This window comes from Leptodactylus fuscus, chromosome 8, assembly GCF_031893055.1.
Source record: "Leptodactylus fuscus isolate aLepFus1 chromosome 8, aLepFus1.hap2, whole genome shotgun sequence".
Classification (NCBI taxonomy): Eukaryota; Metazoa; Chordata; class Amphibia; order Anura; family Leptodactylidae; genus Leptodactylus; species Leptodactylus fuscus.
The window spans coordinates 6,059,806-6,069,798 of NC_134272.1; positions in this window are offsets into that span (position 1 = coordinate 6,059,806).

A 9,993-nucleotide genomic window follows, 5' to 3' on the forward strand; every position below is an offset into this window, starting at 1 on the left:
GGGGGGTGTCATAGGGTATGAATAGAATAAAAGGGAAGGGGCATATATCTTTATAGTTTAATAAAGGGGGCAATTCATGACATTGCTGAATGGATGTATTATTGGGGGTGTATTGGTATGGATAGGTACTTATGGGGCCTTTTTTTTGGGGGGGGGGTCTTGTTTGGGGCTAGGTATAAGAAGGGGTAATGCAATTTTATACAGGTCATTTTTATGGGGTTTTCTTGTTGGAGGGGATGTTGTTTGGAATAGGTGGAAAAATGGGCAATTTTATATAGGTACTTTTTATGGGTGGCATTTTTTGGGGGTTGAGGATAGTAGAAGATGTCTTAATCAATTATTAATTAATCACCCTAATTTTGATTAATGGGGGGGATATAAGAAAATGTAAGGAAAAATTTCTATCTATCTATCTATCTATCTATCTATCTATCTCCTATCTATCTATCTATCTATCTATCTATCTATCTATCTCCTATCTATCTATCTATCTATCTATCTATCTATCTGTCTCCTATCTATCTATCTATCTATCTATCTATCTCCTATCTATCTATCTATCTATCTATCTATCTATCTATCTATCTATCTCCTATCTATCTATCTATCTATCTATCTATCTATCTATCTCTATCTATCTGTCTTCTATCTATCTATCTATCTATCTATTTCCTATCTACCTATCTATCTCCTATCTATCTATCTATCTATCTATCTATCTATCTATCTATCTCCTATCTATCTATCTATCTATCTATCTATCTATCTATCATCTATCTATCTCCTGTCTATCTATCTATCTATCTATCTATCTATTTCCTATCTATCTATCTATCTATCTATCTATCTATCTATCTATCTCCTATCTATCTATCTATCTATCTATCATCTATCTATCTATCTATCTATCTATCTATATATCTATCTATCATCTATCTATCTCCTGTCTATCTATCTATCTATCTATCTATCTATCTATCTATTTCCTATCTATCTATCTATCTATCTATCTATCTATCTATCTATCTATTTCCTATCTATCTATCTATCTATCTATCTATCATCTATCTATCTCCTGTCTATCTATCTATCTATCTATCTATCTATCTATCTATTTCCTATCTATCTATCTATCTATCTATCTATCTATCTATCTATCATCTATCTATCTATCTATCTATCTATCTATCTATCTATCTATCATCTATCTATCTCCTGTCTATCTATCTATCTATCTATCTATCTATCTATCTATCATCTATCTATCTCCTATCTATCTATCTATCTATCTATCTATTTCCTATCTATCTATCTATCTATCTATCTATCTATCTATCTATCTTCTATCTATCTATCTATCTATCTATCTATCTATCTATCTATCTATCATCTATCTATCTATCTATCTATCTATCATCTATCTATCTCCTGTCTATCTATCTATCTATCTATCTATCTATCTATCTATTTCCTATCTATCTATCTATCTATCTATCTATCTATCTATCTATCTATCTATCTCCTATCTATCTATCTATCTATCTATCTATCTATCTATCATCTATCTATCTCCTGTCTATCTATCTATCTATCTATCTATCTATCTATCTATCTATCTATCATCTATCTATCTATCTATCTATCTATCTATCTATTATCTATCTATCTATCTATCTATCATCTATCTATCTCCTGTCTATCTATCTATCTATCTATCTATCTCCTATCTATCTATCTATCTATCTATCTATCTATCTATCATCTATCTATCTCCTATCTATCTATCTATCTATCTATCTATCTATCTATCTCCTATCTATCTATCTATCTATCTATCTATCTATCTATCTCCTATCTATCTATCTATCTATCTATCTATCTATCATCTATCTATCTATCTATCTATCTATCTATCTCCTATCTATCTATCTATCTATCTATCTATCTATCTATCTCTATCTATCTGTCATCTATCTATCTATCTATCTATCTATCTATCTATTTCCTATCTATCTATCTATCTATCTATCTATCTATCATCTATCTACTATCTATCTATCTATCTATCTATCTATCTCCTATCTATCTATCTATCTATCTATCTATCTATCTATCTCCTATCTATCTATCTATCTATCTATCTATCTATCTATCTATCATCTATCTATCTATCTATCTATCTATCTCCTATCTATCTATCTATCTATCTATCTATCTATCTATCTCCTATCTATCTATCTATCTATCTATCTATCTATCTATCTATCATCTATCTATCTATCTATCTATCATCTATCTCCTGTCTATCTATCTATCTATCTATCTATCTATCTATCTATCTATCATCTATCTCCTATCTATCTATCTATCTATCTATCTATCTATCGTCTATCTATCTATCTATCTATCTATCTATCTATTTCCTATCTATCTATCTATCTATCTATCTATCTATCTATCTCCTATCTATCTATCTATCTATCTATCTATCTATCTATCTATCATCTATCTATCTCCTGTCTATCTATCTATCTATCTATCTATCTATCTATCTCCTATCTATCTATCTATCTATCTATCTATCTATCTATCTATCTATCTATCTATCATCTATCTATCTATCTATCTATCTATCTATCTATCATCTATCTATCTCCTATCTATCTATCTATCTATCTATCTATCTATCTATCTATCTCCTATCTATCTATCTATCTATCTATCTATCTATCTATCTATCTATCTATCATCTATCTATCTCCTATCTATCTATCTATCTATCTATCTATCTATCTCCTATCTATCTATCTATCTATCTATCTATCTATCTCCTATCTATCTATCTATCTATCTATCTATCTATCATCTATCTATCTATCTATCTATCTATCTATCTCCTATCTATCTATCTATCTATCTATCTATCTATCTATCTATCTCTATCTATCTGTCTTCTATCTATCTATCTATCTATCTATCTATCTATCTATCTATTTCCTATCTATCTATCTATCTATCTATCATCTATCTACTATCTATCTATCTATCTATCTATCTATCTCCTATCTATCTATCTATCTATCTATCTATCTATCTATCTATCTATCTCCTATCTATCTATCTATCTATCTATCTATCTATCATCTATCTATCTATCTATCTATCTATCTATCTATCTATCTCCTATCTATCTATCTATCTATCTATCTATCTATCTCCTATCTATCTATCTATCTATCTATCTATCTCCTATCTATCTATCTATCTATCTATCTATCTATCTATCATCTATCTATCTATCTATCTATCTATCTATCTCCTATCTATCATCTATCTATCTATCTATCTATCTATCTATCTCCTATCTATCTATCTATCTATCTATCTATCTATCATCTATCTCCTGTCTATCTATCTATCTATCTATCTATCTATCTATCTATCTATCGTCTATCCATCTATCTATCTATCTATTTCCTATCTATCTATCTATCTATCTATCTATCTCCTATCTATCTATCTATCTATCTATCTATCATCTATCTATCTATCTATCTATCTATCTATCATCTATCTCCTGTCTATCTATCTATCTATCTATCTATCTATCTATCTATCTATCTATCATCTATCTCCTATCTATCTATCTATCTATCTATCTATCTATCTATCTATCGTCTATCTATCTATCTATCTATCTATCTATCTATTTCCTATCTATCTATCTATCTATCTATCTATCATCTATCTATCTATCTATCTATCTATCTATCATCTATCTATCTCCTGTCTATCTATCTATCTATCTATCTATCTATCTATCTCCTATCTATCTATCTATCTATCTATCTATCTATCATCTATCTATCTATCTATCTATCTATCTATCTATCATCTATCTATCTCCTATCTATCTATCTATCTATCTATCTATCTATCTATCTCCTATCTATCTATCTATCTATCTATCATCTATCTATCTCCTATCTATCTATCTATCTATCTATCTATCTATCTATCTCCTATCTATCTATCTATCTATCTATCTATCTATCTATCTATCTATCTCCTATCTATCTATCTATCTATCTATCTATCTATCATCTATCTATCTATCTATCTATCTATCTCCTATCTATCTATCTATCTATCTATCTCTATCTATCTGTCTTCTATCTATCTATCTATCTATCTATCTATCTATCTATCTATTTCCTATCTATCTATCTATCTATCTATCATCTATCTACTATCTATCTATCTATCTATCTATCTATCTATCTCCTATCTATCTATCTATCTATCTATCTATCTATCTATCTCCTATCTATCTATCTATCTATCATCTATCTATCTATCTATCTATCTATCTATCTATCTCCTATCTATCTATCTATCTATCTATCTATCTCCTATCTATCTATCTATCTATCTATCTATCTATCTATCTCCTATCTATCTATCTATCTATCTATCTATCATCTATCTATCTATCTATCTATCTATCTCCTATCTATCATCTATCTATCTATCTATCTATCTATCTATCTATCTCCTATCTATCTATCTATCTATCTATCTATCTATCTATCTATCTATCTATCTATCATCTATCTCCTGTCTATCTATCTATCTATCTATCTATCTATCGTCTATCCATCTATCTATCTATCTATTTCCTATCTATCTATCTATCTATCTATCTATCTATCTATCTATCTCCTATCTATCTATCTATCTATCTATCTATCTATCTATCTATCTATCATCTATCTATCTCCTGTCTATCTATCTATCTATCTATCTATCTATCTCCTATCTATCTATCTATCTATCTATCTATCTATCTATCTATCATCTATCTATCTATCTATCTATCTATCTATCTATCATCTATCTATCTCCTATCTATCTATCTATCTATCTATCTATCTCCTATCTATCTATCTATCTATCTATCTATCTATCTATCTATCTCCTATCTATCTATCTATCTATCTATCATCTATCTATCTCCTATCTATCTATCTATCTATCTATCTATCTCCTATCTATCTATCTATCTATCTATCTATCTATCATCTATCTATCTATCTATCTATCTATCTATCATCTATCTATCTATCTATCTATCTATCTATTTCCTATCTATCTATCTATCTATCTATCTATCTATCTATCATCTATCTACTATCTATCTATCTATCTATCTATCTCCTATCTATCTATCTATCTATCTATCTATCTATCTATCTATCTATCTCCTATCTATCTATCTATCTATCTATCTATCATCTATCTATCTATCTATCTATCTATCTCCTATCTATCTATCTATCTATCTATCTATCTATCTATCTATCTATCTATCTCCTATCTATCTATCTCCTATCTATCTATCTATCTATCTATCTATCTATCTATCTATCTATCATCTATCTATCTATCTATCTATCTATCTATCTATCTCCTATCTATCTATCTATCTCCTATCTATCTATCTATCTATCTATCTATCTATCTATCATCTCTCTCTCTCTCTCTCTCTCTCTCTCTATCTCTATCTTTCTATCTATTTATCTCTATCTAGGGGTTTGTATGGATTTATTATTTGGGGGTGGGCTATATTTTTGGGGAGAGAAGTAGGGGTATATACAACTATATATGACTATATTTAATGATGGAAGTGTCTTTATTAGTTATTCAATTAATGGTTCCATTTATTAGAGGGGAGTGCGAATAGAGGAGGGGGTAAGGGGTCATTTATACCCGGACATTTCTAATGGAAGGGCTCTGCCTTCTTGTGAGGGTATAAGATTAGCAGGAGAAGGTGTCTTAATATTTTTGAAGGGGTGTCTTGTTTTGTAGTGTGAATAGGAGAGGGGTAAGAATAACTTTATAAGCCATTTTAATGGTGAAGGGTGTTGTGGGGGGGGGGGGTCATTTAGAAATATCTATGATTAATAAATCTATCTATCTAGGTCTAGTTTATATTTATAGGAGGGGGCAGAAAAAAGGGGGTGTCTTGTTTTGGGTCTGAGAAGGGGATGTATGTGGGATAGAATCTTAGTAGTAATGTCATGTATTTTGTATATTTTTATATTGTATCATTCTGATAGATTTTCTACAATGTATTATTTGTATTTTATATTTTATTAGAAGGATAATCTGAATATATTACGTTATAATTGTTAGGATTTTTTGGAACTGGTATAAATAGTAAGAAATGGGGGGATTTTTGTCTTTAGTTCTTTGGATTAGATGTTGGGGGTTTAATAAATGATATTAATGAAGTATTATGGTAACATTCTATTAGTTTTTGTCTCATGCTTGGTGCAGGTACAGGAGGGGGAACAGTAATACTTCTACTATTGTTACCCTTCTAATAATGGGGCGCTGCCTGGTTAGAGATGGGGGGTATTATTATTGGAGGAGGGGGTTATTATTATTGGAGGTGGGGGTTATTATTTTGTAACACATTTTTTGATATTTTGGATTTTCCAGTTGCCGGGAGCTGCCATAGAATAGAGATATGGGATTACCTTAAAGGGTCTTGGAGGGGAATAATCTCCTTGGTCATGGTTAGTGATAGGCCTGTAGATTGATGCTTAGCTGGCTGCTGTTATATTAATATAATCCCAGTTTGTTAGTTTTAGCTGAGTGTAACAAAGTATGTAGGGAAGAATAGAAGGATGGAGGGTAAAAGGGAAATAATTACAAGAGCCCCTCCAAGAAACCAGCCGGGTTTGTGCTATTTGTCAAAGTCAGGAAAAAGCAGGGTTTGCAAATTCTGTCTGATTTTTCTTCGGCTGCGCAGCTGCCTGGTTATTAAATAGTCCAGTTATTGAGATATATGGCGCTGGGGAGGTGCACCAATGCGCCAATCCAGGCCGCAACATGGCAGAAGTATAGCAGGTATCTGTATATACCCAGATATATATATATAGGGAAGACCACACCTTATCAGTGGGAGGGGATTGGTGTATAATGGGGCTACACCAAAAACATCTACATATAAGTCTGGAGAATAATCTGTGCAATCCTTATAGTTCTTTCTTACTTTTCTTCCTTTGAACAATCTGTAATCGATGCAACCGTTTTTATAACAACATCTATCTTTATCTATCTATCTATCTATCTATCTATCTATCTATCTATCTCCTATCTCTCTATCTATCTATCTATCTATCTATCTATCTATCTATCTATCTATCTCTTCTATCTATCTATCTATCTATCTATCTATCTATCTATCTCCTATCTATCTATCTATCTATCTATCTATCTATCTATGTATCTCCTATCTATCTATCTATCTATCTATCTATCTCCTATCTCTCTCTCTCTCTCTCTATCTATATATCTATCTCCTATCTATCTATCTATCTATCTATCTATCTATCTATCTCATATCTATCATCTATCTATCTATCTATCTATCTATCTATCTATCTATCTATCTCCTATCTCTCTCTCTCTATCTATATAGCTATCTCCTATCTATCTATCTATCTATCTATCTATCTATCTATCTCCTATCTATCTATCTATCTATCTATCTATCTATCTATCTATCTCCTATCTATCTATCTATCTATCTATCTATCTATCTATCTCCTATCTCTCTATCTATCTATCTATCTATCTATCTATCTCCTATCTATCTATCTATCTATCTATCTATCTCCTATCTATCTATCTATCTATCTATCTATCTATCATCTATCTATCTATCTATCTATCTATCTATCTATATATCTCCTATCTCTCTATCTATCTATCTCCTATCTATCTATCTATCTCCTATCTCTCTCTCTCTCTCTCTCTCTCTCTCTATCTCCTATCTATCTATCTATCTATCTATCTATCTATCTATCTATCTCCTATCTCTCTCTCTCTCTCTCTCTCTCGCTCTCTATCTATCTCCTATCTATCTATCTATCTATCTATCTATCTATCTATCTATCTATCTATCTATCTATCTCCTATCTCTCTCTCTCTCTCTCTCTCTCTCTCTCTCTCTATCTTCTATCTATCTATCTATCTATCTATCTATCTATCTATCTATCTATCTATCTCCTATCTATCTATCTATCTATCTATCTATCTATCTCCTATCTATCTATCTATCTATCTATCTATCTATCTATCTATCTATCTATCTATGTCACCTTCTCCTGTCATTCGTGTCTTATCTTCATATATGTATATATAATACTGTATATATTCCATAGGTTTCCTTCTATAACACATAGTGTGCGGGTGACTTGTATCAGGGATAGTTCAGTTGCCTGGACTCAGCTGTGATGTCACCACAAGTCCCAGCAGGCTCCTCTGCTGCAGGTATAATGCACTACAAGTCCCAGCATGTCCAGACACAAGGCAGGGATTTCATTTCTCACTTGTTCACACAAACTGCTGCACAATTGGTTTGGTGTCACTTATTGGTGAACTACAACTCCCAGCTCGCCCTGTCTGATCCTGATGTGTGGAGGGGTCAGTGCACAAGGAGTTTCTTGGCGCTGATTTGGACGCTGAATACGCCTCAAAATCAGCCTCCAAAAAAGCCTCTGAATAGACGTCTGCAAATCTCTTTGTGTTGTATTTTCCACCTGTAAAAGTATTGCAAGTCTAGAAGTCAGACAACTGCGGAACTACAAGTCTCAGCAGAATTTTATATCTGCAATACTTACTAAGCTGCTCTGAAATGTCCGTTCAGGGTTTGCTGGGATTTGTAGTTCTACAAGAGAGCTGCAGATTATGAAGGTAAGATATCAGTAATACGGGCCTATGTAATGTACTGGGGGACAATGAGCCTGGTAAATACCCAAATGGTAGGATTGGCCTCCTGAGCCCGGCATGGCTGCCCTGGTGTATATAGAGAGGGGGCCTGTGTGTACAAGGCCATGAGGATGAATGAGCCGGTACCGCAGCCTCTGATCACAGGACATCAGCACCATGGACAGGGCAGGAGCAGAGCCCTGTACACACTGGTGATATAGGTGCAGGCCAGAAATGCAGATAATACTGTCCTGAATGGTGTAGTGTAATATAGTGTAGTGTAGTGTAATTTAGTATAGTATAGTGTAGTATATTGTAGTGTAGCGTAGTGTAGTGTAATGTAGTATAGGATAGTGTATAGTGTAGTGTAATGTAGTATAGTATAGTGTAGTGTAGTATATTGTAGTATATTGTAATGTAGTATAGTATAGTATAGTGTAGTGTAGTATAGTGTAGTGTAGTATATTGTAGTGTAGCGTAGTGTAGTCAGTGTAATATAGTCTAGTGTAATATAGTCTAGTGTAGTATGGTATAATATAGAACGTAACATACTGTGTATACTGATAGATCTATCTATCTCCTATCTATTTCCTATCTATCTATCTATCTATCTATCTATCTATCTATCTATTTATCTATCTATCTCCTATCTATCTATCTATCTATCTATCTATCTCCTATCTATCTATCTATCTATCTATCTATCTATCTATCTCCTATCTATCTATCTATCTCCTATCTATCTATCTATCTATCTATCTATCTATCTCCTATCTATCTATCTATCTATCTATCTATCTATCTATCTATCTATCTCCTATCTATCTATCTATCTATCTATCTATCTATCTATCTCCTATCTATCTATCTATCTATCTATCTATCTATCTCCTATCTATCTATCTATCTCCTATCTATCTATCTATCTATCTATCTATCTATCTATCTATCTCCTATCTATCTATCTATCTCCTATCTATCTATCTATCTATCTATCTCCTATCTATCTATCTATCTATCTATCTATCTATCTATCTATCTCTTATCTATCTATCTATCTATCTATCTATCTCCTATCTATCTATCTATCTATCTATCTATCTATCTATTAACTATCTATCTATCTATCTCCTATCTATCTATCTATCTATCTATCTATCTATCTATCTATCTAACTCTTATCTATCTATCTATCTATCTATCTATCTATCT